This window comes from Coenobita brevimanus, chromosome 6 (genome assembly GCF_032717465.1).
Source record: "Coenobita brevimanus isolate Jiangsu-jjx chromosome 6, ASM3271746v2, whole genome shotgun sequence".
NCBI classification, from domain to species: domain Eukaryota; kingdom Metazoa; phylum Arthropoda; class Malacostraca; order Decapoda; family Coenobitidae; genus Coenobita; species Coenobita brevimanus.
In genome coordinates, this window is record NC_136959.1 from 64,764,794 (window position 1) to 64,771,523 (window position 6,730).

The 6,730-nt window shown below is 39.7% G+C and overlaps 1 non-coding gene across 1 annotated transcript; it reads right to left on the reverse strand.

Moving 5' to 3' along the window:
• Window positions 1–222: 222 nt before the first annotated feature.
• On the reverse strand, window positions 223–295 carry TRNAR-CCU (transfer RNA arginine (anticodon CCU)). Its single transcript has one exon. It is a non-coding gene; the product is annotated as a tRNA-Arg (tRNA).
• Window positions 296–6,730: the final 6,435 nt, after the last annotated feature.

Here is a 6,730-nt window from a genome sequence, read left to right on the forward strand (position 1 = left end):
TCAGCATCACCAGAATTCTGTAGAATTGTATTAAATGCAAACTCCAGAATCAAAAATACAAAAACCATACCACGGAAGAACACCATGCAATCCCGGTCTTGTGTCCAGCTTCAAGATGTATGAAGATATATCGCATCAACATACATACATTGACGAACTAACTCGGTCACCAAGGGCAACACAACTAAAAACAATTGTCCTGGATCAAACAAAACGGAACTTTACCCCCGGTGGGACTCGAACCCACAATCCCTGGCTTAGGAGGCCAATGCCTTATCCATTAGGCCACGGGGGCACATCCCTACCCTTGTCTAGAGAATGATAAGAGATAAAATTTAACTTGCGTCATACAACAGTATTCACCCAAGTCACAACTTCATATCCCAATGTCTTCAACTTACAATTACTTTAACCTAAGTACATATTACACTTACTTTTAGGTATGCTTACACAACCGACGGTGTAACAAAAACCTACGGTATACCGACATACAAAATCGTCTCCGCCACCTATCACCTTCAGTCCTAGCATTTTATTTCATTCATGCCATTGCCACACACTTTTTATTAACTTTGGAGGAACCTTTTTATTAACTTTGGAGGAACCTGTAGTTGTGAAGGACTGTCTCTTCCATGATCAAAAAATCTGTATATATATATATATCATCCGGACCTTCTTCCCCACCACAGGGGAGGATGAGGAGTGGCAACGTCCAGACAGCCCAAGTTTGCCCAATCCAATGGGCCACGCATCCATTCACTCATCATTCAAGCCCACGGAATCCTGGCTCTATCTGATATACTATATATATATATATATATATATATATATATATATATATATATATATATATATATATATATATACTGTATATATATACACACACATATAATCGCTGGGGCAAAATACTGTACATAAAATGATGGAGACAAGCAGAGATAGACAGAGGGAGAAAGAGGATAAAGTGGAAGGGCACATTAGCAAATTATACTATAAAAAGAAATACACAATAAGATCCATAACGGAACAAGTATATGGTATAGTCATGCATGAAAGTTATACATAAAGAATAGGTGTAATTAAACAGAGTTTTTCCCTGCACTGAATAAAACTATTTGGAAATACCTTAGTATGAATTTAAAAAAAAAAAAAAAAAAAGGTATCACCTTAATGAAGGGGTTGATTCTGTGATATAAGAGTTTACCAAAAACTTGGCAAAAGCTTCCTACAAGTTAGATCTAACATTTCTTATCTTCTCTCTCAGACTATGATGCAGCATCATCCTATTCTACTGCAGTAACAACACAAAACATATCATATAAACAATGCAGTATGTCCACACTGTGATGCAGACCCACTCCCAACACACAGCACACCTCATGCACCTCACTCTTACAACACAGATACTTTGTAATCCTTCATCATTATGCTACCAAAGGATCTCAGGACGCATCTAGCTAAAATAGCCGGTTTCCTGCTGTCCACCAAGTTCATTTCCAGATGAGCCTGGGACTACAGTAACAACCCTCAGAGGACAACATAACCTCCAACCAATATGAATGTAATGAAGATACAGTAAACTCTTAATTATCAGTCATCACAATGTCTGGCCCAAAGCAATATCCGGCACTGCTTGTTCAGCTCTATTAAAGCAATATCTGGCAAAATTATGCAATATCTGGCGCCAGAACAGGAAGTAAATAGCAGTTGTATGCAACATCCGGCGTTGAGACACATCAACCTGCTCGTAAGCAGTAGCCAACCGGTGTCTGGGAAAACCTTGAAATGTGCCAACTAATGAGAACACTCGCTACGCACCAGCCAATCAGAATCCATCGCGGGAACATCTCACCCAGTGTGCCGAGCATACTGCTGCGATCTCATTCTCGCCCATGGATCTTGTATAGTAAAGACATGTCTGTGCACGCTGCTCTTCTGGCCACGAGGTCGCGAAACCCTACTGCTGTGACTAACTCTGCGGCGTCCCATGCTCATTGTTGTTGCAAAGCTTATGGCCTGTCTGTGCTCATGTCCTAGTGCTCTAATGTGATTCCGAAATTACGACTGCACGTGGTGCAGTACAGTACTGTACTGCATGATGTAAAACTCTACTCTCCATCAACGCCAACACTTGGTGAGTATACTGTATACTCATACAGTTGGATGCTATGTACTGTATTACTGTACTGTATCCTTATTGCGCTGTACTGTATTTTATGTTCAGCATTCATCCTTTACTCATGAGAAAGCTTTTAGGATAAAGGGTCAAAATGGACAGTTACACAATATCCGGTTTGACGCCAAATGTTGAGCTGATGGAGGAATACAATGCAATATCTGACATTTCGCTTTTTTCAGCGCAGGGCTTGGCGAAGTACGCTGGATAATTGAGAGTTTATTGTACTGACAAAATGCGATACTGATAATTACGTGGCAAATAAAAAGATGGCACAACTATATGATGAATTCATGGAACTGTAGAAGATCTATGATTACATGCACTGGAAGGACATATAGAAGACTCTGACCACATAAAGTGAATCTTTGTTATAAGTGGCTTATTTTGACATTCTCATCTGCTGACAAGTTCATGAAAAAGTATACAGTAAAAAAAATACCAATTGAAGTTCAATAGCTAATAATAAGGCTATTCTGAAATTTATTTCTAAGTTCCAGTACCAACTGTATTTAAAATACTGTGATATTTTGGAAAAAGGAGGTGGAGGAAAGACTTTGAAAGTGGAGGGATGGTATGGGGCAGAAGGGCTTGAGAGTAAATGCAGATAAAACAAAAGTGATGGTATCTAGGGCTGGTGGCAGTACTGTCAAATAAGAGGGAGAGTGGCCATGTGCAATCTGCCACAAGGAATTGGGAAGCAAATCCATCTTGTGTAGTGTTTGTGATAATTATGTGCATAAGAGATGTAGTGGTATTAGAGGTAGACTACGAGATAATGCTGATTTCACGTGTGCTGTGTGTCAGGGGGAGCATGTGAAGATTGTCAGGCATGAAAGGACTGATCTTGCTGGTGAGTCTCTTGAGTATGTAGAAGAATTTTGTTATTTGGGAGACATGTTCAAGTGTTGGAGATGGGGTTGGAGCTAGCTCTGTGGCTAGAGTGAGCAGTGGTTGGAAGAAGTTCAGGGAGCTGTTGCCTCTCCTAACAGTGAGAGGGCTCTCCCTCCATGCTAAGGGATCTTTGTATGTGACATGTGTTAAGAGTGTAATGCTGTATCGCAGTGAGACCTGGGCAATCAAGAGGATGTTTGCAGGCTCAAATGTACAGATACAACAATGATTAGGTGGATGTGCAGTGCATCCTTGAGTGTGGGGCCTCGGGGGGATAGGTTTACAATGGAAGAGTTGAGAGGTAGGATGGTACTGGAATGTGCTGGTGTTGTGATAAGGAGGGGTAGACTGAGATGATTTGGGCATGTGGAGAGGATGGGGGATGATAAGTGGGACCAAAAAATGAGAAGTGTTAACGTTAGAGGTGGAGTTGCGAGAGGCAGACTGAAAAAGACCTGGGACAAGGTCACTGGGTGTGACCTAAGGGATAAGGGACTGAATAGGGATGCTGCCAGAGATCTAGCAGCTCGGACAGCCATCATTAGGTGACCAAGGCCAACGCATGCATGCACATTGGAGCCTTTAAAAATGGGGAAAAAAAAAAAAAAAAAAAAAAAAACTAACATATTAAAGACTGCCAGTAATGTAACAGTGCTGGAAGGTATTTGAAGGGTACAGCAGTATAATATTTATATGAAGGAGGTAGTCCATGTGGGAAGGTGGGAGAAAAACATGAAACTACCTTTACCCAGTATTGGTAGTTAATATAATTTTCAGTAGTAAAATATGGAAGAATTTAAAAAATTCATAGCAATGTCTGATAATGATTCCAATAGAATATAAGGTGGGACCTCAAGCAGTGTCCCCCCCCCCTACCCTTTTAAGTACATCTGGCTGAAAACTAACTCCCCTACCACAGACAGTCATATATTGGTACAATTACTGTAATATAATTTTCAATGGTAAAATACAGAAGAATAAAGAAATGCCACAATAATATCTGATAATGGTTTCAATAGGATATATAACGTGCTCCCCCTTTGCCCCCCGCCTTTTTTAAGTTCAGTACAGCTGCCTAAAGCTAACTCTCCTGCCAGATGCAGTCATGGATAACTATAATGCAACACCATGGGGTGTCACTCTCAGCTCAAGCCGAACATGTCATCACTGAGCTCAGGTGGCAGGTCCTATGTGTATCTGTGATTGCATACTAGGTATATATATATATATATATATATATATATATAGTGTGTGTGTATGTGTATACAGAATACAATACAAAGATGTAACAACTATTATTCTGTAATTACACCCAACAAATGGTGCCTGGAATTAATATGTTCATTATTTATGTTATTTTAAGCAAATCTTCTTCTATACACGTCACAAATGCATTTTCTAAGTACTGTACTGTAGTTAGAAAATAAGAGCTGGAACCAGCTCTGAGGCTACAGTTTGGATTGGCTGGAGGAAGTTCAGAGACTTATTGCCTCTCCTAACACTGAGAGGGCTCACCCTCTGTGCCAGGGAATCATTGTACGTGGCATGTGTTAGAAGTGTAATGCTGTATAGTTGTGAGACCTGGGCAGCAAAGGAAGAGGATATTTGTAAGATCAAATGTACAGAACGGACAACAGTTAGATGGATGTGTAGTGTGACCCTGAATGCAAGGCCTGGGTGGGCAACTGGCTCAGATTGCAATTTGAAGAGTTGTGAAGAAGGATGGGACTGGGATGTATTTTTGTTGTAATGAGGAGGAGTAGACTGAGATGATTTGGGCATGCTGAGAGGATGGAAGATGATAACTGGGTGTGGATGATGAGAAGATTGAACATCATGGATGGGGTTGCAAGAACATGAATAAATATAAAAGGCATCACATCACCTAACTGGAGAGGTTCAGTCCTAATGCCATCTTATTTTACATCACATCCCTTAACTGGAGAGGTTCAGTCCTAATGTCATCTTATTTTGCATATCTCTAACATTGGTAATAAGGTTACAGCAGCATTATGGTATGCAATGTGGGGTAGTCCTTCGTTTCAGTCTAACAGTAATGATAACGGTATGAGTTACAGTATATACGATACGTACTAACCAATTAGTTGTGCCTCTGGAATGCTAACACTTAGTGATGCTTTAACTTCTTGGCTGTGATTTTTTTTTTTTCTAACATCAGACAATTTACTCAGCTTAGGTGAGTTTTCTTATACTATTAAAGATAGAAATAATCTTTGGTAATCCTTTTGATATACTGTAATGATGTCTTTTAAGATTTATTCTTGTTATTCTCAGATACTCTATTTTTATCTAACTTAAGAAGTACTACTGTAGTACAGTACCTATGGTACTGAGGGAGTTTGTGACTGTTTTCAAACATTCCTACCACATGGGGTTTTGTCTTAAACTATTTTTTTTTTTTAATTTCCTTAAAGTGACAATACATAATACAACACTGAAAACTGCATAAATACAGAAAGCTTCCACTAAAACAGTTACTGCTAGTAGTTGTGCATTCCACTTTTCTAATACAGTACTGGCAGAAATCTGTATGCATGTATTGTACATTCTCCAACTAAAAAAACATTAAACCACTTCCTGGAAATTTAACCTTCAAAGGTCAGGGTGCAGTAAAATTCTATTTTTACAGAGTGAGTCAGGACAGAACTCATTCCATGAAAAAGATGTTTTTTGGAAAAAGAGATATCACAATTTTACACGAAGAATTTCAAACGAAACTCTGCAAACAACTAACTGATATTATTATAAGCCAAGGAACCACAAAAAATGTGTTACATATTCAGAGGATAATCTATCTATCTATCTATCTATAGCCCGACGCCCTAATCTCGCAAAGGGTGGCCGCAGACAAAACGCCTCCAAGTCACTCTGTCACCCACCATTTGACTCCCCTCCCCCCAGCTCACCCCCCCTCCCTCATATACCTCTCAACTCCATCCCTCCACCTCATCCTCGGTCTACCCCTCCCTCTCCCTCCCTCCACCTCACCTACATACACCCTCTTAGTCAGTCTTTCATTCTCCATCCTCTCCACAGGATAATGCTGGAATAAATTCATTATGCAGTTGTCATAAAGAGTGATGTACACTAGAGTAATCTAATTGAAACTTTTTTCCATTAGAGCGGCAGCCAAACAGAATTTTCAGGATTGTGGCAACCATCAGCCACCCATCCTTCACCTTTATCAATATTTTTCTGTGTCTGCCCTCCCCTCTTCCTATTTATACCATCTTTCTTGTCACTTTTTATTACTCTTTTTTCCTTTCCAGGTGCCTTTATATTGGGTGCAAGCCTATTGGCTTCCTGTAAACTAGGAAACCATTTACAACAGAGGATGGTAACCATATAACCAACCCATAATTGTTCCCTATGTGTCAACAAGTGGGTTGGAGGAGGGTTAGTGTCCTTACCAGCAAAACAACTAACTCAAAGTCAAATGGCCACCCCTTGTGGGATTATGGCATCTGGATGTAGATAGACTGATACCCAGAGATATTCTCTGTGAGCCAGGATAACTAAAACAATCAAATGGATTTGTATGTGTGTGTGTCTAAGATGTAGTTTAGAGATTATAACAAATTTGCGTACCAATAATAACATGGACAATATAAAATAAGGAGAAAAATATTCACTAAAAAT